This window comes from Periplaneta americana, chromosome 2, assembly GCF_040183065.1.
Source record: "Periplaneta americana isolate PAMFEO1 chromosome 2, P.americana_PAMFEO1_priV1, whole genome shotgun sequence".
Taxonomy (NCBI): Eukaryota; Metazoa; Arthropoda; class Insecta; order Blattodea; family Blattidae; genus Periplaneta; species Periplaneta americana.
Genome location: NC_091118.1, coordinates 156,487,258 through 156,511,073, shown reverse-complemented (window position 1 = coordinate 156,511,073; position 23,816 = coordinate 156,487,258). Strand labels below are relative to the sequence as shown.

At 34.5% G+C, this 23,816-nt stretch overlaps 1 protein-coding gene and 1 long non-coding RNA gene across 3 annotated transcripts in view; one reads left to right on the top strand and one right to left on the bottom strand.

The window, feature by feature from the left end:
- LOC138694713 (homeotic protein ultrabithorax-like) overlaps positions 1-23,816 on the top strand; it is a 1,263,368-nt gene that overhangs the window by 344,343 nt on the left and 895,209 nt on the right. The gene's annotated exons all lie outside the window — the stretch shown is intronic.
- LOC138694715 (uncharacterized) overlaps positions 6,698-23,816 on the bottom strand; it is a 155,735-nt gene continuing 138,616 nt past the window's right edge. Inside the window, exons 2-3 of the long non-coding RNA XR_011330999.1 lie at positions 11,311-11,468; positions 6,698-7,785 (exon numbers count right to left, since the gene is read on the bottom strand). This is a non-coding gene — a long non-coding RNA (uncharacterized lncRNA). The remainder of the gene's footprint in view (positions 7,786-11,310; positions 11,469-23,816) is intronic.

Genomic DNA, 23,816 nt, shown 5'->3' with positions numbered 1-23,816 from the left:
TTGGAAAGTTATCCCCCTCTCATAAATTCATATTAACATCCCTGTCAGGGATAACTTCTATCTCTCCGTCACAAAATGTAATTTTATTGTTTTTAATACGAGTATACTTTATGAAGTATAAAGTAAGCAAAGAAAATAATATTGATGTATTACCATCACCGGCAAGCTGACAACAATCAATAACTTAGGAATTACACATCTTGTCTTAAGCCTCTTATGGATGTAATTATTATTATGATCAAGATGCAAGACAAGCAACTCAGTGCGACCAAGCGTTGAGCCGTATCGAATGAGGATAGTAATAATTTTATGTGTGGTATTCTCTGTCTAGGATTCTATCCCCCCCGTCATCAAAAATCTTAATTCGCACCCTGGTCCCAAGCAGATTTGAATCCGGGCCCGCTCGTTTTACGGTCAGGCAGGCTAACCATTACTCCACAGCGGTGGATCAATCCGTCTCCCTAAAATTCGTGACATAATCGAGGAGTGGTGTGCTAGGAAGATAAAGTTCAGCATCCGAAGTAATTAAGACATCAGACTTATCTTTTGCAATTGGAATTGGAACGTTGATGTCATAAATTTAAATTGCTGTGAGGACAGATTTCGTCGCTTGAAATACAAATAGGGGAATGAACACGAGAGATGGACTGTGCACCCCTGCAACTTGTCTTGGAAGCTGCGCCTCCTGTATATAAAGAGACTGCGGCCACGTGTTGTTTATGAAGCTTATATATCAAATACACGGGACTCCATATAAAAACCCCCTAGTAACTAGAGCCATATCTAGCGCGCCCTCTGTATGTATATAAAACTTAAGTAAAGAGCTAAGAAATATAAATTTTAACTTTTTCCTCTAAAAATAATAATAAAATAACGCTAAATTAATTTTTTGTGGAGAGTCAACTAGCATCTCTTAACATATTTGTGGAAAGGAAGGATAACTTTGAAACGTTTCCAGGCATCACAAGAATTCTGATTTACGGCGCTCTTCTGTATATGTTGGTTTAAATCATATGAATTGCATTGACCCCAATGAAAAATATTATGGGTCTGCCACTCGTATATTTAATTTTACATACTTCAGCGAAATTGCCTTCTATAAAAGTTGAAGATCGTATTGACTCTGTGCGTTGCTTTGCTTTTGTAATTCTTTCAGAGCGATGTTCATATATTAGCAGTACAAGATATGTTACAGTTCACATGAAATAGTAGGCCTACATTAATTAATTATTATTTATTTATACTGACAGAGTTAATGCCATAGGGCGTTCTCTTACACTCTACCAGGTCACAAAGTATACAATCAGTGAAAAATTTAACAAAAAGTTAAAGAACAGAATACTAACATATTACAAAAAAAATAATGATAATAGCATAATAAATCGACACTAAACAACATGAAAATAATACCATAATAGAAAAATAAAGTAAAATACATTGAAATATATTAAAAGCAACTCATTTAGTAGGCCTACAAATAGTTAATATGAAAAACGTAAGGAAGAATATAACAAAATGGAATATAATAAAGTAATAAAGAAAGAAAAGAAATACGAAAATTAAATACAATTCACAATAAAAAAAGTGTGATAATGAATTCATCTGGTGATCAAGAGAACAAAAAGGGGAAAGGAAGGAAAAGAAATATATATATTTTTACAAAACTATCGCAGAGAAAAGGGATTATAACTGAAAGGAATCAGAATTGAAAAAGTGCAATTATTTTAGTTTATTTTTGAAACTAGACAATGTCCGACAGTCTCTGACATCACATTTAGCTGAAAAATAACTTGCCTGCTTAGGGATATGGTGAAGTGAAAAGATTTCAGTGCTGATTTCAGATACATAATAATAATAATAATAATAATAATAATAATAATAATAATAATAATAATAATAAATTAATGACTCAGTAATAAATAATAATCTCTGTCAGTATTATTGCACATTTTCTTACTGTACATTTTACGCGTTTCGTAACCATTAATTTGATTATTACATTACTATTCATAGTACGTTCTGTTTGTGGTTTGGACCAATTCCGAATAAGTCGGTATTTTGTAATTTTTTTCTGGAAATAATGGCTAATATTTAGCAGAAATAATTAGGCTACATAGCCCTACCATGTGCATTATTTTCGATTACATTGACGCTTTGTTGCTAAATAAAACATAGAACCTAATTGATTCATTTACCGCCCTCGAAAGAGGAGATATTCGTGAGAAAGTGAAGACGGACTTAGCGCTTTTTTATTCGACTCTATTATATATTTCGTGTTGTCTTTCTTCTTCTATATTCTACTGTCTGCAATGCTATTGTAACACACAGTTTTCGGAGTCTAGTTAAGACTTCAGGCAACGTAATTGCAGCAATCGATATGAGAAGAATCAATGCCTCATACTTACGTAATACGCAGGAAATTTATAGCTCCCATGCACGCTAACCTAAAAATTACAGTCAACTGTACATCGGTGCTTGATTTCGGCTTTGAATGAACGAATTAATGTATTTTTCTCTCTTTACTGAACACAATGCATACAGCTTGTTCAACTTTAGTTATTTTTATTTGTTCTGGTGGCCTTCTGTGGACCTCGCAGAGTGAAGGATGGTTGTGTAGTATTAGTGGAATTTTGCGTTATAGGAGAGCCTTTGGTCCACTACGTTTCGTCCAATTTCCACTTTTGTCCACTCTTGGTTTTGTTAATTGGCACAAAACAAAATACAGTACGTTTTTTTTAACTTCGCACCCCCAAAATGTATTGTAATTATATGAGAAATAACAAAGAAAATATGCTATATAAAATGTAATAATTAGGCCTATCTACAAATGGCCTATAATAAAATATTTCAGTATTTTTATATACATAGTCAGTGGGCCAGTGGGATGCGTACCTCTTGGACAACCCCGCGTACCTTGGAGGTACGCGTATCATAGATTGAATGCCACTGGTATAAAATGTACGAGTGATTCGTACGCGTTCGCAAGGGATCTTGGAATTGATGTAGTTTAAGATGAAATCCAAAGGGCACGTGTCTCACTGCATATTTCGCAAAGTGCTAAAATGTGGCTTTATTGCAGGGAGAGAGCATTTTGTTAAGTAAGTGCGTTTGGTCCACAGGACACAGTGTACTCTCGCCCAATTTGCCCTAGCTAAGTTGGCGTAGGAAACGTATCTTAAGCCTGTATTCGACGTGTAAGAGGTCTATACAATCATCAAGAACTATTGTAAAGGTTTATTTCAGCCGCCTTGATAGCTCAGTTGGAAGAGTGCTGGTTTACAATGACTGGGAACACGGCTTCAAATCTCGACGATGGAGGAGTCGTATTTGTCGTTGACAAAAGACAAAACCAAGGTTCTTGAGAATTTTTCTCGGGATTCTCCCGTTTCGCTCCATTTTAATAGCTATCTATCATTATTACTTCAATACCTCCCCTACCATATAAATCGTGCAGCTAGATATAGTACTGTGACTGGCGTGTAGATGGCACCAGTGTGAGGATGAGTAGTACACTACTCGGGGAATGAAAGATTATTTGGCGGGATTTTACTGGACCTTGAGCCTACATGGCTAAAATCGACGAATGGCATCACATAGGTTACAAAGCAGATTAAGAAAGGCGTCATTTACGCGGGGGGGGGCAGGGGAAGTAATTTTCCTCTCTCCCTTCCCAGTCATTTAAAATAATTGAGTGCAGTAGCACTAATAAATACTTGTAAAAATTGTGAGAGCTGTGATTTTAATATTAAAATATTTCGGTTATAGAAACGCTTAATAACTTTATTCAAATGAACCAAATCGTTAACCTTTCCTACATCACTGGTTGTTACATGTTGTAAATGAAATTACTATTTTTTCGTTAATTGAAATTAAAATTTGTGTGTTCATTTGTTTACCTCTTATCATTCGGTTGAGAAGCTTTTGTCATCCAGTCTGCTGTCAAAAAATCTGAAAGTTAGAATTTATAAAACAGTTATATTGCCGGTTGCTCTGTATGGTTGTGAAACTTGGACTCTCACTTCGAGAGAGGAACAGAGATTAAGGGTGTTCGAGAATAAGGTTCTTAGGAAAATATTTGGGGCTAAGAGGGATGAAGTTACAGGAAAATGGAGAACTGCACGCATTGTATTCTTCACCTGACATAATTAGGAACATTAAATCCAGACGTTTGAGATGGGCAGGGCATGTAGCACGTATGGTCGCATCCATAAATTCATATAGAGTGTTGGTTGGGAGACCGGAGGGAAAAAGACCTTTGGGGAGGCCGAGACGTAGATGGGAGGTTAATATTAAAATGGATTTGAGAGAGGTGGTATTTGATGATAGAGACTGGATTAATCTTGCACAGGGTAGGGATCTATGACGGGCTTATGTGAGGACGGCAATGAACCTTCGGGTTCCTTAAAAGCCATTTGTAAGTAAGTAAGTAAGTGTTCATTTGTTTACACTTTATACATCATATTAATAGCAAGTGCATGTAAATTACGTATGGTATAAAAATAGGATGTTGTTTAGTCAAGTGTCCGAAGACAGGTCTGTAGTCTATCTCATAAGTGATAACAAGAAGACACCACTTATGAGGCAACTAGGCCAGGAGATAATGGGGTAGGGTGGTCAATTCCTTTCCCCCTCCATCGCATACATCGCCGACTAGCTACATATTACACTAGTCAGACTTCAGATGGATACAAACAATGTTCTTCCTCTGACACATATCAAGTGAGATGTAGTACTGCCTGATAATATAGGCCTATGTGCATATCAGCCAGAACCTCAATCAGAGGAAAAAATAGGATATGAAGTTAAAACTAGCCCTGTGTGTGAAAACTGAATATGTACTGTAAAGGAAGGTAACCTTGATCATATAAAATTAAACCATGATATCAACCCTGATTGATTGTTCTGATTGTTCCGATATAAATTGCAATTGTTCGGTTATTAATGAAGTTAATGAGGTTAAATACTTAGGTATAATTATTGATAATCATTTAAAATAGAATGATCATATTCATTATATTTGTAATAAATTACGTATGTTATGTTACTTTGTTATTCCAAGAAATTTTGTCATTTAACTGTTTACGTGTAATTTATTTAGCATTACTTCAATCTATATTTATTTAGGGTATTATAGGTTGGGTGGAACTTATAAATCCAACCTTTATCCGTTAATTTTACTACAGAAAAAAGTATTAAAAATTTGTTTAAAAAAGCAGAAAGATTACCCAACTGAATTGTTGTTTAAACATCTCAAAGTTTTCAACATTAAACAAATGTATTATTTTATTAAAATATTTTCATAGAAATTTTAATTACTTTGAAAGGTATATACATAAATATAGAACTAAAAATATGAATTCTCTGCGTTTGTCTGAACCAAAATGTAAAACCAATGCACCTTTTTATCATAGCATGAGGCAAGGTCCCAGATTATGAAACAAATTTTATTCCAATCATATTTCAACCACGAATGCTCTCCAAATTAATAAAAAAAATTGTATTGAATTTATAGTTTGGGTTTAAACATATTAAACACTATTTAATCTGTATTCACTCTCAATTTTAATTTTATTTTTGTCTGTATTAGAATCCCCTCCTGAGCACGAGTCTTACTCATTCAGTAGTGGGTTTCATTTATTAATTTGTATTCATTTCAAACTTACTAGCAATAAAAATAAATAAAACAATAAAATATTTGTGACTTGAAGTAATAAAAATTTCATAAAAATCTCTTAAGAAATTAAGAAAAATAATGCATTTTAAAAATATTCGCGCATCTGTTATCATGGTTTAAATGTTTTATGGTCACGTTTATCTCAGTTTACGGTAAGTAAAATAGTTAATCTTAGAGAAAATAGGGAGAAAGTAGCCTATACCACGCGTTACATCCCACAAGATCTTCATTAAAAATTTCCCCCTAAAGCAAAAATTGAAGTGGTGCCCCTATTAAGACAGTTAATAACACGATAATAATTAATCAGTGATAAAGTGGTAATGAAGTACTCTAAGAAAATCTCCGTCATAGCTTCCTGGGATCGAATCCTTGGCACTCCAAAAATTTGATGTAATATTGATCTGGTTTATCTTTAGTCTTCCTCTAAATTATTCTAATTTTTTTTACTTTCCCCTTCGTAAGTATTTGCCATGTACGAAAGAAACGCGCGGATGCAGTAAGTATAGGGAATGATTTGGTTTTTAACGCCCCGGACATATCGATTTGGGCAGCAGATATTTGAGTTGCCTGATTATGTATGTATGAAATGGTTTGTTGAATCAAGAAAGATGAATGGCTACGCTAACGGCGCAAGCTCAAAATTTTAGATCTCCTATCTCTCTATATATCTCTCTCTATCTCCCTCTTCCAGCATCCCTTGTTGATGGTCCTGCGCAGGAGAACTTAGGGATGAAGTGGGGGATGTGAAAACCTCCCCCCGCATAGGATAGAAAGTTGTTCTTATTGGTTGGACCGCAATGATGGATGATGCTGACTACAGAGTTGGACTGAAAGAAATTGAGAAACAAAAACTTTATAAAATATTGTCTTACTGTCTTTTTTAAATGAGAATTCTTAATTATTTCTTATTGCATCAAATTTATGATTAAATATACCAAGAAGAATTAAAAGTATTGCCGAAGAAAGTAACGAAAGATAGACATAATATAGTTGATAGCTATTAAATAATAATAAGAACAATAGTAATAATAATAACTATGTTATCATCAACACCAGTATTATCATCAGCTAGAAAATTATAAGAAGTAGATTTGATGCTGCGTTTTCAACACATCATGGGTTTAATGGACATTAAGGTCATAAATTTTTCTGTATTGTCAGTGTAATGACTAAAAAAAAAAATACAGTGAAACCCTGCTAATTCGAACTTCACTCATTCTAAATTCGTGATAATTCTGACATTTTTTTTTTACACTAGACAATTGAAGATTAATATTCCATACATCGAAAATAGAAATAAATGCAGAGTGAAAAACATGGTAATAAATTAAAATTATGCAACAAAAAATTTCTTTAGATAAGCTACATTAATTAAATCTCTGGATTGTAATCCAAATTATCAGAAATTTTTATCTTCTCCTAAAAGAAATGTGTCATGAAGTATATGAAGAACAGCAGCGCAAACAGACTCAGGGAATAATTTAAATCCAGTCTGAAAATTCCAAAGCTGTACTTCTTGTGTAGTAATTTACTGGGACTAAAGAACTTCAAACTCATTCTTTTTTATTAATGTGTTGTGTTTCATACGTTTGTAAAATAGAAATAATTCATTCATTCATTCATTCATTCATTCATTCATTGTGTTTGCCCAAGGGCAGGTTTTTCACTGCAAACCCAGCATTCTCCAATCTTTCCTATTTTCTGCCTTCCTCTTTGTCTCTTCATATGATCCATATATCGTAATGTCGTCTATCATCTGATATCTTCTTCTGCCACGAACTCTTCTCCCGTTCACCATTTCTTCCAGTGCATCCTTCAGTAGGCAGTTTCTTCTCAACCAGTGACCCAACCAATTTCCTTTCCTCTTTCTGTTCAGTTTCAGCATCATTTTTCTTCATCCACACTTTCCAACACAGCTTCGTTTCTTATTCTGTCCTTTCACACGCTCCATCCTTTTCCATATCCACATTTCAAATGCTTCTATTCGCTTCTCTTCACTTCGTCGTAATGTCCAAGTTTCTATCCATACAAATGCTACACTCCACATAAAGCACTTCACTAGTATCTTCTTTAGTTCTTTCTCCAAAGGTCCGCAGAAGATACTCCCTTTTCTATTAAAAGAAAATAGAATTATTAAACACTAAATTAGTAATTACACAACTTTATAATATCAATGTTTGTTTTTTGTCAAAATAATCCTGTTCCTGTAAATTCTTTATAATTTGGACTTTCATTAATTCAGATTTGATTTTCACTTAATGAGTCCGGAATAGTAAGGTTCTACTGTAGTTAGATGAAAATATAATGTTGTGCTTATTCCATGTCGCAGGAATCCCGTTCTGTGTAAGTACAAGGAATGGGCTATGGCTGAAATCCGGCACAGATATGAAAGAGATATAATTGTTTTTGTAGGGTAATTTAAAATAAATTCAGTCACAACTTCGGGAAAAAAATACGTTAAATATTTTTCGATTATTGTAACATTTCTGATGGGCTAAGGATAAATCTTCTATTCTACAAAAGTCCTTTTGTTCCATTGTATGTCCATTTAGCATCAGACCGACAGTTGAAAAACAAATCTGGATTTATATCATCGCTCTTCGACAGTTGTAACGATGTTGAAAAGAGTAGAAGCAGAAGAAATAGAATATAGGTGATGTGATTATTTTGTATTTGATTGTATTACTTACGATATGATATGGGCCTAGAGAGAATTTTAAAATCTGAGAACATTTAGAAATTTAGTTTGTTACAACGTGAAGACACGGAATCGAAAAGTTAACCCCAACTTTCGAATCAGAAAACCTCTACTGTTTAACTGTTTTCACCAATTATACAACAATTATAAGGTTAGCAAGTAGAGATAATTATTGTAGTCTCACATTATATAGTTGTAATTACTGGTAGCATGGAATACTTCAGCTTGTAGCCTGAAATTAGAAGAAAATGATAACTGTCATGACATTCATCTACTTTACCTCCTATTTGCTCATTAACTGAGAGAAAACTTAATTTCATTCATAGGCCTATATTACGTATTTTCAACATCATTATTAAGCAGACAGTTGCCTTTCTCAAATAGGCCTACATATCTTAATTAAAACATTTTCTCCTTAAATAAGGGGTAATGCATTTACTTGAAGAAAGTTTAATTATGTTTTATAGAGACGCAGGAAATGGTACAATATCACTTCACACAGTCGTAAAAGTGAGTAAATATTCAGGAATGAGAACAGATTTATATATCCGGTGTGTTTAACCTTCACAATAGGCGTACTGTTTCTTTGTAAAGACAACAAATTGCCTGTAGATGAAGAAATAATACCTGTACGTAGCTACTTGAAGTTGTAATCAAAATTGATTTTATGGCGATTACATAGTCAGAACTATCGATTGCTATAAAATGTAGTAATTATCAATTGACACAATTATATCCTTGCATTTTTGATGTACATATACAGTATAGGCTATGCATACAGTCCAAGTTCCAGCTTTGAAACAGTTGCAGAAATGCGGGTTATGTTTTTAGTTAGCAGCGACAGGGAAACACAGATGAAGTGGTAACTGGTCTGCTGGAAACACACTGACATGTCATAGCAGCAGCAACGTTTTATGTTTTACATTATGTATGTTATGAATAGTCCACTTGCAATTTGATTCTTTCCTCTTCTCTCCGTATCTCAGCTTGAGTAGAGGGACGAGATCTGTGGTACTCATTTAATTACATACTGTACATACATACATACATACATACATACATACATACATACATACATACATACATACATACATACATACATACATACATACATACATACACACATACATACAAACTATATACTAGGCTATAAGCACTTGTTATCTAAGGATTCTATCACAATAACACATTTTAGTTACTCGGAGGAAAACTATGATACAACACTTGGTATTTAAGAAATAAATTCAGAGATTATATCACAAAAACATTCAAAACTATGATAGGACACTTACTATCTAAGGAATTAAGCCAGGAATTATATCACAAGACCACTTCAGTTACTCAGAGAAAAACTATGAGATAGCACTAACTTGTTAAGTAAGGAATAAAGCCAGGAATTATATCAGAAAACCATTTCAGTTACTCGGAGAAAAACTTTGATATAGCACTAACTTGTTAACTAAGGAATTAAGTCAGGAATTACATCACAAGACCATTTCAGTTACTCGGAGAAAAACTATGAGATAGCACTAACTTGTTAACTAAGAAATTAAGTCAGGAATTATATCAGAAGACCATTTCAGTTACTCGGAGAAAAACTTTGATATAGCACTAACTTGTTAACTAAGGAATAAAGTCAGGAATTATATCAGAAGACCATTTCCGTTACTCGGAGAAAAACTTTGATATAGCACTAACTTGTTAACTAAGGAATTAAGTCAGGAATTATATCAGAAGACCATTTCAGTTACTCGGAGAAAAACTTTGATATAGCACTAACTTGTTAACTAAGGAATTAAGTCAGGAATTATATCAGAAGACCATTTCAGTTACTCGGAGAGAAACTATGAGATAGCAGTGACTTGTTAACTAAGGAATTAAGTCAGGAATTATAAATAAATAAACAAACAAACAAATAAATAAATAAATAAATATCACAAGACCATTTCAGTTACTTGGAGAAAAACTATGAGATAGCACTAACTTGTTAACTAAGGAATTAAGCCAGGAATTATATCACAAGACCATTTCAGTTCCTTAGAGAAAAACTATGAGATAGATAGCACTAACTTAATTAAGAAATTAAGTCAGGAATTATATCACAAGAACGTTCGAGGTACTGAGAGAAAATCTGTGATATAGCACTTGTTATCTAAGGAATTAAGTCACCGATTATGACACAAGATCATTTGAGTTATTCAAGGATAAAGTATGACATAATTTTTATGTATAGAATTAAATCACGAGTTCTGCTCTTTCAGGGGCGAGCTAAAGTTTTTCTGTATGTAATTTCATTTTATGTTACGATTATTAGCAAAATAATAAATAAATAAATAAATCAGAGATTACATCATAAAAACATTTAGATATCGAAGTAAACATATGACACAGCACTTATTACTTTACCCTTTCAGGCCTGATGTACATTATAATGTAGGCCTACATTGTTTCTTTTTTGGAATGTCTCCGATACTTTTAAATATTTTGAAAAATTCAATGTGATAGAAATGGAGAATATTATTTTTGAAACATTTCTATATCTGAATCAAAAATAAAGTTTAAAATTTTGGGGCCCCAGGGGTCAAAATTTCCCCCAAATTTTGATTTTCTGTGAAGACTTGATTTGTGATTTTTGCATCCCCAGAATGATTATGTGACCAGTTTTTTTTAATTTTTTAAAAATATAAATTCGGGACTGAAGGGGTTAAAGCATTCAATCAGGGATTATTACACAAGAACGGTTTAGATACTCGAAGGAAACTTATGACGTAGTGTTTGCCACATAAGGAATTAAGTCAGGGCTTGTAGGGTCTATCCCAAGAACGGATTTCCTTCTAGATTGATGTGATTTAAAGGATGAATTATGGACTCTTAGCTCAGATGTTAATGCATTGGTGAGGGATAGCAAAGCATTTGCTTAGGAAAACAGGTTAAATACCTCTACCGAATATGAAGTGTTGAAGCATTGCATTCTCCAGTCCCATTGCCGTCTTCTCCTCAGTGTTTCCTATTATTTTCATCCTTCCCATCTTTATTTACTTGTTTGAGTTTCTTCCCTCGTTCGCCGCATTTCTTCCCGTACATCCCCGGCAGCATCTGCAGCAGTCGGAAACTTATTACTTTCATTTAAGAACGTGGACAGCTAATTTCCATAAATATTGTGACTAAAATTTAAGGGTGGAGAAGTGGGATGTACGGGGAGGTGAAGGGGAGAGGAATTACTTGGTGGTAAAGAGGGTTGAAGAAGGGGGTGGTAGAATCCTAGAGAATAGTGTACAGAGAGGGATGAGGTCTGAAGGGAATGGGAGAATACGTAAGAATTCTGTTAATTTAGTGGAATGTGTTTTAATATAAATAATTATGGTAGCCCAATTACCTACACTTAGTAAGCTCGTCTGTCGCGCCTGGTTTGTTGCTGCTTCACCGATTCATCTCTGATGGAGTCGCGTGAAGTGGTTTGATTATTACTTCCGAAAGACGTCTTTATTTATACATCTTGATTACACAACTTTTAACACTATATCACTTCGGAATATGTATTATATGTCTTTCTCGTGTTAAATTTTACAGTACCTGGCTAACATGTTTCGGTCTGTTATTGACCTTCTTCAGAACTGGTTGTTGCTGCTCTTGGCGTCTTTTGTTTGTGTTTCCTGTGGGGGTGTTTTTGTGTAGTGTAATGTGGAGTCAAAGAGTGTGAAATTGAGTTGTGTGTTGAGAATTTCGTTTGGATGTGTTTTTGTGTGTCTGTATATTTCATATTGTTCTAGTGTGTTTAGTTTCTGGTTTTTTGGTTGGTTCTGGTGTCTCTGTAGGTGTGGTTAGCATTTTTGATGTGTTCTGCATATGTGGAAGTGTTTTGTAATTTTGTTATGGCTGTGATGTGTTCTTTGTAATGTGTTTGAAATGTTCTGCCTGTCTGTCCTATGTAGAAGTTGTTGCAGGTGTTACGTTTGAGTTTGTATACGCCTGTGTGGTTGTATTTGTTTGTTTGTGTGTTGAGATGTTTTTGTAGAGTATTATTTGTTCTGTATGCGATGTTGTAATTTAATTTCTTGAATGAGGTTGGAATCTTGTGTGTGTTTTTGTTTTCGTATGTTAGTATGATGTATTTTTTGTGTTCTTGTGTTTGTGTTGTATTCTTATGTTTTTTGTGATTATGTTTTGTATTTCGTATTATGTTGTCTATTATGTTGGGGTTGTATCCGTTTTCTTGTGCTATGTATTTGATTGTGTTTAACTCTTCTTTGTAATCATATTGGTTCATTGGTATGTTTAGTAGTCTATGTACCATTGTTCGGAATGCAGCTTGTTTCTGTTGTGTTAGGTGAGTGAATATGTAGTGTATGTGTGTTGTTGTTGTTGTGGGTTTACTGTAGACTTTGAATGTATGTTTGTTGTCGACTTTTGTTATTGTGATGTTTAGAAAAGTTATGAATTTGTTGTTTTCAATTTATAATGTGTAGTGTAGCTTTGGGTGTATTTTGTTTATGTGTTGATGCAGGTTTTGGATCTGTCTTTTGTCTCCTTCGTATAGTATTAGTATGTCATCTACGTATCTGTGCCAATATATGATATTGTCTGCGTGTTTGTTGTCTTTGTTTAGTATATAATTATGTCTTTATTTAGCCTAATTTGTGTTTGTAACGAAGATTACGTTTTTATCTATCAATTGATGGACGCCACATCATTAATAGGGTTCATAGGTCTACAGAAACCATATTTTCTTACTTACTTACAAGTGGCTTTTAGAGAGCCCGGAGGTTCATTGCCGCCCTCATATAAGCCCGTCATCGATTCCGATCCTGAGCAAGATCAACCCAGTCCCTACCATCATATCTCATCTCTCTCAAATTTGTTTTAATATTATCCTCCCATCTATGTCTCGGCCTGCCCAAAAGTCTTTCTTCCTCAGGTCTTCCAACTAACACTCTATATGCATTTTTGGATTCGCCATACGTGCTGCATACCCTGCCCATTTCAAACGTCTGGATTCAATGTTCCTACAGAATACAATGCGTGCAGTTCTCTATTGTGTAACTTTCTCTATTCTCTTGTAACTTCACCCATGTTTTGGGCTTGTTTCCACTTTAAGTTGACAGTCGAAATATCGTACTCCGCAACATACTGTCACGACGACAGACCTCGTCCTTGGAAATAGACCTAATGAATATAGAAATCATTTCACGATTGCGACAAAAATGGTCCCTATCCTGTGCAAGATTAATCCAGTCTCTATCGTCATATCCCACATCCCTCAAATCCATTTTAATATTATCCTCCCATCTACGTCTCGGCCTCCGCAAAGGTCTTTTTCCCTCCGGCCTCCCAACTAACATTCTATAAGCATTTCTGGATTCGCCCATACGTGCCATATGCCCTGACCATCTCAAACGTCTAGATTTAATGTTCCTAATTATGTCAGGTGCGTTAAAACTTTACACTTCAAATATCACAAAATGAAAAAATATATATAATAATGATAATAATACTTACTTACTTACTTACTTACCTACTTACTTACTTACTTACTTACTTACTGGCTTTTAAGGAACCCGGAGGTTCATTGCCGCCCTAACATAAGCCCGCCATTGGTCCCTATCCTGAGCAATATTAATCCAGTTAATTTCTTTTATGTACAAATAATCCTGTTCCTAATTGGTGATTAATGTTTCCTTCCCCATAATACAACAAGTAATCGCCTATTTGTGATATGCCATTCCCATCTAACCTAACCTCTTGTACTCCACGAAATCTATTCTACATCTAGCTAGTTCTTTTGCTACTAATGTTACCCCTCCTGTTCTATAAAGACTAGTTACGTTCCATGTACCAAATCTCATAACCTTATTCCTTTGCTGTGGTCGTGCCGGAGAATCAGTCCCATTCCGAGGCTTATTGTTAGGTTTCATAACAAGCTGTTTTTTTACGGTGATGGTTTGTTAGCCCGTCGCCCAACCCTCAAGCTGGAGGACCACCCCTTATCGGCTGTCCACGACTGCTTATTCAATATAGTCTATTCGCAGCTACTGTATCTGGAGGCCGTCTCCTCTATCCCCAACCTGAGGACGCGCCATGCCGTGGAATGATGATAATAATAATAATAATAATAATAATAATAATAATAATAATAATAATAATAATAAAAGATAAAAATGTTACCAGATTTTCTACTCGTTCAGTAGTGGTGAAGATACTTCTACTCTTGTTCTACGTGTTTTGATATCAGAACTAAAAGCTGTGTTCGTCAAGAGCTGTTTGTTTTTTTCCTTAACGGAGTTCTAATTTCTCTCTTTATCGTAAATAAAAGAGTAACCTGCTTGAACGAAACTACAAGAGAACGAAAGGTTGTAAATTCAACAAATAAAATAAGAATAGTTAACTTTAAATTCTTCTGTATAATGTTCTTGAAAACTAAGATCAGAAGTAAATGTTTCTTAGATAGTGTTGAGATACTATTTCTTTCGTACTATTTTTTTTTTGTTGCATGAGAGTAATGCGGTTGGCGTCGAGATTAAGAATAAATCTCTACTCCCATCCCACTGAACGTCAGCGTGAGTTGGTGCTAAGGCGTCAAGAGAAACTTTTCCTTACAGTTGCTATTTTATTTGGACAATAATGACGATCCTAAAATCTAACTCCGTGATTGTATCAACCGTTTTAAATACTTTCCTCTTGTTAAGCTGTCGGGTTCGAGATTCATGCTCCGGTTAAAATTCATGTACTTTCTTTGTCTCTACAAAGGGACGTAACTGGAAAGGGGAGTAATTAATGTTAATTTTAATAGGACAAAATGAGCCACGTTGCGTTTCCCGTCTTCCAGAACCCTTCAAGAAGAAAATGGTACATACCCTTCAGGGAAAAGAAGAGGAGGAGGTGGAGGAAGAGGAAGAGGGTGACAATGTTTTATTGGATAAGGAAGACTAGAATTTGTGTTTCATTGGATTATAAGAAGACGAAGTTTTGGAGGGTAGAAAGATTGAGGGGGTCGGAGGGTTGGAAGAGACAGAAGGGGATGGAAGAATGAAGTTGAAGTTCATGGACTGGATGGCTTGCATATGCAGCTCAAGATGTAGAGTAGAAACTGTGGTCTTCAGCGTATTTAATTGCGCGTGTTTATTACAGTGGAAGTGTGAAGTTCCCACACAAACAATTCTTCTGACGTTTATGTGTACCAAAAAAAAAAAGCAATAAAATGAAGAAATATACTCACACACCTTTCTTAAACTTCACAGTATTCTACAGATGTGTTGTATTGCTATATTTGAAGTAAAGGAGAAGGACAGGAAATATGTGGCTTGTAATCTTTTTTTATGATTTACTCAGCTATATTTTTAGAACGAATGATTCGTATTATATTATTTATATACAGACCTGAAGTAATATAACTCTGCAGATTTTAATGGCTTATTCCTTGGATAGAGTACAAGAAAAATTTCTAATATATTAGTCCGAAATGAATACATTTCTCAGAAAAAATAAATCTTCCCCTAAATGTTATAACTGTTTTACGCGATAAGTAATTCATATCACATTTTATTGGGAGATTTCAATGCTAAAGTGGGACGGGAGGATATTTTTAAACCGACTATTGGAAAAGAAAGCCTACGCGTAACTACTGGGTGTTCAGTTCAAAGTGTGTCATGGCTCGCTGTACGCCGTCACGTGGCTAGTCGATGAGCCTAGAGAATTCAATCTTCCTACACTTCCGCAGAGGTGTATTACTTATCTGCCAGAGAAGTTGCCTAGCAAGTACGGCGTTCATTCAGAAGAGTACTTACCGATACGTACGGTAACGCCGGTATTGGCAGGAATGTGAACTGTTTCGAAACATGTACTGAGGTGAGTTTTTTCTTACTGTCGGCATGTGGGGAGAGGGTTAAGACGATTACTTACGTATTTGTTGACATTAACTTCGACGGTCAACATGGACACGGAGCATTTGATTTGTATTGTGGAATGTTGCCGTACGCAACCGATGATAACAAATACCCTGCGTACGACTTGGCCGCGCAAAACACAGTTCGAAAGAGGTTATGGTAGCACACAGACCGTACAGACCGCCATCTGTTGCTACGACGTTCAAGTTATACCGTACACGTTCTCAAGTTCAGATTGAACGCCTTGATTAATAGGCAACTTCTCTGACACAAAAGCTGAAACTCGCTTCAAATCGCTGACTCATCAACAGTGACGTCATGACACACTTTGAAATGAACACCCAGTAGTAATGATAATGGAGTTAGTTTAGTCAACTTTGCCACATGAAAAAATTTAATTGTCAAAAGTAGAACATTCCCCCATAAGTATATTTATGTATATCCTTGTACTTCTCCAGATGTAAGGCCGGAGGGAAAAAGACCTTTGGGGAGGCCGAGACGTAAATGGGAAGATAATATTAAAATGGATTTGAGGGAGATGGGATATGATGATAGAGACTGGATTGATCTTACTCAGGATAGGGACCTATGGCGGGCTTATGTGAGGGCGGCAATGAACCTTCGGGTTCCTTAAAAGCCAGTAAGTAAGTCAGTAATTCATGCGATTCTGATTTTTACTTTTGTCGTTATAGAAACTGATAAACAATATTGTATCTGTTTGTAGTTTTTAGATAAAATGGACGATTTTCTTGCAAATTAAATAAAAAGATTAACACAACATCATTTTCCGCCATTAGGAAGTCTGACAACCGCCTTGCATGGACTAAGGGACAGAACGCTGCAATTCTGCTATTCATACTGAATGCGTGTGTGTTTCCATAGGTGAGCCGACAATGCACTGTTGTCAAATTACTCAAACTTTCACCCTAATTTTCTTATTAACCATGCACTTAATTGCAAAGTGAATAATATACTCTTTATTTATTTTAATGTATTCTGTTGGCCTCTTCAGTCTGCAGAGTTATATCACTTCCACCCTGTATAAATAAAAATACAGCTGAATGAATTTTTTTACTAACTCTGAGATCTAGCATCAGAGATAAAAATGTACTCAGTTTTGTTATGTTCTGACTGAAAGAAAGATTTTATGAAGATACACATATCAAAACAACAAATTTTATACATAAGCCATGATAAAATCCTAACATTGATGTAAGTTGAGCTCATTACTATTCACATTCCATAATTCTGTTAATATAGGCCTGTTAACAAAAGCTTTTGGAAGTGTTGGTCTCCGACACTGGCGCCAAAAGAAGGTGCGTCGTGTCGTGTCGCGTCGCTGCCATGTCTGCGTAGATGTCTGTAGCCGCCACTTCCGTAGCTTGTGATGCATGAACAGAATTATGGCCTATACAAAAATTGACACTATACAGCATTCTGACTCTCGTTAAAAAAGTAATCATAGGATTTAACAATAAAGAATACACTGCAGCATTATTATTAGATATTACCAAAGCTTTCGTCTCATTTCATTGTATAAGCTATTGCATCACGTACCTCTCGCCTTCATGAAACTTGCAGCAAATTACAGTATTTACAAAAGAGAAGTTGCAGTGTAACAGTGTGTGGAAAATTATCTTCAGTAATACCCTCGATCATATGTACCTAGATTACTCGGCCTTATAGGCTTTGACGGTAACAATTTTGTCAGGTTTACTATGCTTCCATCTAGTTGTTACATAAGGAGTCACGTCATAACTCCCATTTGAATTGCAATAGCGACTGTACTCCCGTCTCGTGTTCGTTTACGGCGGACGGATGGCGATCCTGGCGGTTGTTCTCTTCAAAGTGCTTCCGATTTTAATATAGGTATGGGCAATCTGTTACATTTATGATCTAGGGTAATACGATATATGGAGCAGTCCCACAAATTTAAATTCTGGGCCATATTTATACGGAGAAGTCCCACAAATTTAAATTCTGGGCCATAGGCTATTTATATGTAACAGTCCCACAAATTTATATGGAGGAGTTCCAAAACTTTAAATTGTGGGCCATATTTGTATAGAGCAGTTCCACAAATTTAAATTCTGGGCTATATTTATATGGAAGAGTCCCAAAAATTTAAATTTTGGGACATATATTTTGTACTGCTCTCAACGCTTCCGACGTAACAACAAACAAATTTATCGCGATATACTGAAGATACAATAATATACAACAGTGCTGTTCAACCTTTTCTGAATACGTACCCCTTTAGGCTTCCAAAATTTAAAGTACCTCTACAGTATACTCGTACATCATAAATATAAGAAGCTAATTTCAATTTGTAACATATATTATGAAAGTTAATATTACACACATAATCAAAAATATACTTATGCCCACATTATTTTTGTAGTTACGAGGGATAAACGCTGTGGGTACCAACATATGAAAAGTGAAATTGGTGAAGTAATTTTATTTATTAAAGTGTTTCCAACAAAACTATTGCTATTTAAAAATACATAAAACCAAGATTAGACCCTTCCTCTTTGTATCTTCATATGATTCATATATCTTAATGTCGTCTATTATCTGATATCTTCTTCTACCCCGAACTCTTCTCCCTTTCACCATTCCTTCCAGTGCATCCTTCAGTAGGCAGTTTCTTTTCTGCCAGTGATGCAACCAATTCCTTTTCCTCTTCCTGATCAGTTTCAACATCATTCTTTTTGCACCCACTCTTTCCAACACAACTTCACTTTCTTATTCTGTCTGTTCACTTCTCACTTTCCAATCTTCTCCATATCCACATTTCAAATGCTTCTAGTCGCTTCTCTTCACTTTGTCGTAATGTCCATGTTAATGCCACACTCCATACAAAGCGCTTCACTAGTCTCTTCCTTAGTTCTTTTTCCAGAGACCGGCAGAAGATGCTCCTTTTTCTATTAAAAGCTTCCTTTTGACTTCCTGGCAGCAGCTCATGTTACTGCTTATAGTATATCCAAGTATTTGAAGCTGTCCACTTGCTCTACTGCCTCATTAAGAATTCGTAAGTTTCTTCTCTATTTTTCTTCCTATGACCATGCTCTTCGTCTTATTTGCATTTATCTTCATCCCATACTGCTCGGGGTAGGTGATAAAGGACATCCTTGACGTACTCCTCTCCCATACCTACATGTATATTATCTAAAAGAAGCAATAATTACTTTATTATGACATTAAAATGGAAAATAAATCCCCTCCTTATGTTTTTTACCTTGAAAAGAAGACTTTTATTAAAGCCTTATCTCTCGTTGCTTGATAAATCTACCTTTTTATGATATTAATTAATTTTTAGTGCTAAACTTACTTCAGTGTTTTCTTATGTTTTTTTGTGTGTTTTCGTATTGTTTTGCTATTTGCTTTTGTTATCTTTTATGAGTTTATATTTGTTCTCTTTTGTTACTCCTATGTATTATTGTCTTATGCGTTTGTCAATGTCGATTGCACTTGTTGTATTCATACACTGGAAATTAATTCAAATTCAAATTCTATATCTTTGTAATGTTATAACTCCTATTTATTAAGTAGTTAATTCCATACGATTATAATTGCCGTCCGCTTTTAAAACTTACCTTGAAATGATGGTTTCAGAAATGTTTCAGTAAATAATTAGCAATATTCAAAATTGTTTCAGAGAAAGAAAAAATTATTCCTTCACTATTTAAAGATTTTGTCATAAAGTTCGTAGCTTTTGAAATGAATCTGAGGATGAAACTTACAACTAGTTTCGTAGCATTGGAAGTATTCGCACAATTGAAAAACGCCAAATTTTTTTCCACTAACCCATAGCTGTGACAGCCTGGAATCTCATATTTACAGTATCGTTACATCTTACAATTACATAAATTTTCTAATATTAAATTTGGATGCACGTAGCTAGCAACTGTATCATAATAACAATTGAAGCTATAAGAAACAACAGACGCAAATGTTAAAGCAATTAGCGAGGGAAAGATACATGGAAACTAATTAGTCTTATAAGATAATACAGTAATTCCTCAGAATGTACAATAAGGGCTTGTAGTGAGGAGATCTGGTGGTGGTTGTAGGTTTTATATAAGTTATATCAAAAAGTAACACCTCCCCCTACCCTCACCCATCCGAGACTTCTCCTACCCTTAACCAAAATTCGCTGAAGTTCCTCTCCAATTTAATGCTTGCTTTAATTCTCATTTCTTGTTTCATCTTCCATCCCCCTCCCTCCCTATCCTCTTGATTCTAATCCCTCTTCCTATCCCCCATCCTCAACCCTCTCTCACAATTCCATATCACGCCTTCCATTTCCTTGCATTGTGTCTTTGGCGTTGCTTATCTGAACCCTCACTAATGCATCCCTTAAATATGAGACGAGAGAAAGAGACAGAGATTCAGGATGCATGTAAAACATTTCCTTCTAAGACGTGTCGTGGAATGAATAACCAAATCAGTGTGACACTCTCGCTCGTTCCCTCTTGTTTATAAATTATTGCCTTTGTCTTTCATGTCAATTATGTAAAACTTATTTATTCACTACTTAGGCCCTAAGGCAACAACCGCAACTGAATTCTTTGTCTGTAAATCTGTTCGAATTTTGGAATTTCCTGTCCTCAGATATACTAGATTTAGTCATTTTGGGCCCTAGTTGAATTCTATCGATAGAGACGAAATCTAGCATGTGCATAGGAATCTTTTCAGAAGATGTGAAAAGTGCATTCGAGAGGGTGGTCGACAGTTGGAGTACTTCTTGTAATGTAAGCCAGTAATTTATACCTATAATGTGATGTATAATTCGCGAGATTTTATTGCCGGAAGCTGACGCGTTGAATCACCGCTAAGCGGGCTGTTACTTGCCCATGTCACTTTCCGGACGACGCCGTACTAAGAGAAATCTGTTTACAAGCGTACACCCGTTTTACAAGAGAAATTTAAATAGCATTTATTCTGTAATACATTAGAATGGATTTTATACAAATTTAAAAAGAGAAAATAAATGCTGGCTGTATTATTATTATTATTATTATTATTATTATTATTATTATTATTATTATTATTATTACTATTATTATTATTACATACCTGCTAATCCTCATCACTAAGGAAGAATCAATCAAGACGAAAATAATCTATTGAAATAAAACTTGTCGTCTTACTTTAACACATAAAATATATCTTACATATCTTTTCTGTCTTCCATCTTTTCTTTTTCTATGGAAATTTTCTCAGTATCAACAAATAACTTACATATCTTGTTTGCTAGTATCCTTTGAATAAGTTTTATCTAATTATTTTGTTATTATCTAATTTTATCATTGACTATAAAAATAATTTAATTTCTAATAACTACTTCCTTATTATATTATGGTATGCAACCTTTTACTGCTCTCAGAAAGCTCATTTCAGTTGATTCGACTCGGTTTTGATTTGATTATTAAATTATTTCCGATTTACAACCGAATATTAAACCGGCGTGGCTATTCTTTTAAAATATGAAATTTGACTGGGTCTAAATTATTGCTACTAGTAATATTCATATTATTTTCAGTAACTTTAGTTTTATGAAGATTGACATATCACTTAGTTTTAATGTGCATACTTTATATTACTTGCTATATGTTCCATTAAATTATGGTATTCATTTAATTTTAACCCTTGTTTTCTTCGATTTTAATATATGGCGCTTGGCCCACTATGGCTCTGAGCTGTTCATATATATTGTTTTGCTTTGTTTACTGAAAATTATATTCTCAAAATATGTGCAATAACTCGAACACAGATTTCCTCAAATTATCTTTAAATGTGTATTAATTTCTCAAATTATTTGAAAATAATTTAATACTTACTCTTGAGTCCATATTTACATTTTTTCCTTAGAAAAAGTGCAGATTAGCCTATACTTGGTTGAATAGAACACACAACTAGATATTACAAGTATCAGATTGTAGAAATGTACAGAATCAATTGCAAAAGCCATTTTGAACATAATATGGTATCTGAAACGAGGATAAAATACAGTAGAATGTAGGGAGGACTGATTAAAAGAATATCAGGAGTTTTGAAGAGACTTGCTAATGCAATTAGAATTCGATGAGCTTTTCGTGTCGATGTGAATACTCACGTCACTGGTCCTAAAGCTGAGACATTGGTCTGATACTTTTTAGGTCTTATATTTCTCAGTTTCCTCTCAAACCCCAGTTAATATTATCCTCTTTTCTTCTTACTTTTTGTTAAATATCAGAACGATAAATTAAGGAATCGACCTACACAGCACAAAAAAAATCATTTTTGTTTCAGTTACCGGTTGGCTTAATAGGGGTGTGGTTAGAGGGCTGAACTGGTGGATGTGAAAGGTGGAAGGGGGTGAAACTGTAAGGTTTAAGAGAAGATTGGGAAATCCAATTCTGCGTTACATGCAACTCTATAGATTAGCGTAGAGGTGAAAAGACTGAGGTAGATAGTTCGGGAGAGGGTGGGAGATGGGAAGGAAATTGCCAGTTTAAGCGAAGAAGAAAGGGAGTAGAGAGGAAAGGATGTTCCTTTTCTATAGAAAGAGATTAAATTGAAAGGTTTCCGTCCCTTCTTTTACTAGCGTGATTGATGGTATTAAGGGACGAACACTATGTCTATGGTCAAGTTGTAGCTTCACAGAATTTTCTTCAACGCCTGGTAAAGTAGATTCTATTTAATTGAAATGAATTTGACTGCTTCATTATACTGTAAGTGTTCTTTATATATTTTCTTTTTATGTAACGCATAATTGCAATTAAAATGGAATGAGGGAATTTTGGTCAAGAACCTCAAACGCGTCAAACCTCGTATTTAGAAAGGATTATTTTTATGGAAACAGAATATTTTTTCGTTAATTTTTGTTGGAGTTATGACGTCTTTGAGAACATCTTTAAATGATCCCTATACTTTTTTATAATAGTATTATCTGGATGAGCAATTTTTTTATCGCTATGGAATATTTTATTTGTTTCAAATAATTCAATTGGATTGAACAGAAACATTGACAAAATTCCATTCCACCCATATTTTACAAACAACACTATTTATTTATTTATTTATTTATTTATTTATTTATTTATTTATTTATTTATTTATTTATTTATTTATATCTAATAGACATAAGGCCATGAAGCCTTCTCTTCCCCTCTACCAGAGGATTACTACAATATTATGAAGAATACAATTACAATTATAATTACAATTAATATTAAATTTAAAATTACAGTGAAATACTTTTTTAGTGAAGTACAAATTAAATCTAGAATAATAAAATTATATAATTATGAAATTACCGGGTATTGAAAAGTTTTGTGCTAGAATAAGAAAACTACTGTATTTACAAGAAGCCATGTCTGAACGAGTGTCAATTACTGACCAAGTGCCTTGTAAGCTTAGGTTTGAATTCAATTTTATTCCGACAGTCCCTGATGCTATTTATCTTTCGAAAAGGTGAAAAAATTCAAATATCTTGGAGCAATAGTAACAAATATAAATGACACTCGGGAGGAAATTAAACGCAGAATAAATATGGGAAATGTCTGTTATTATTCAG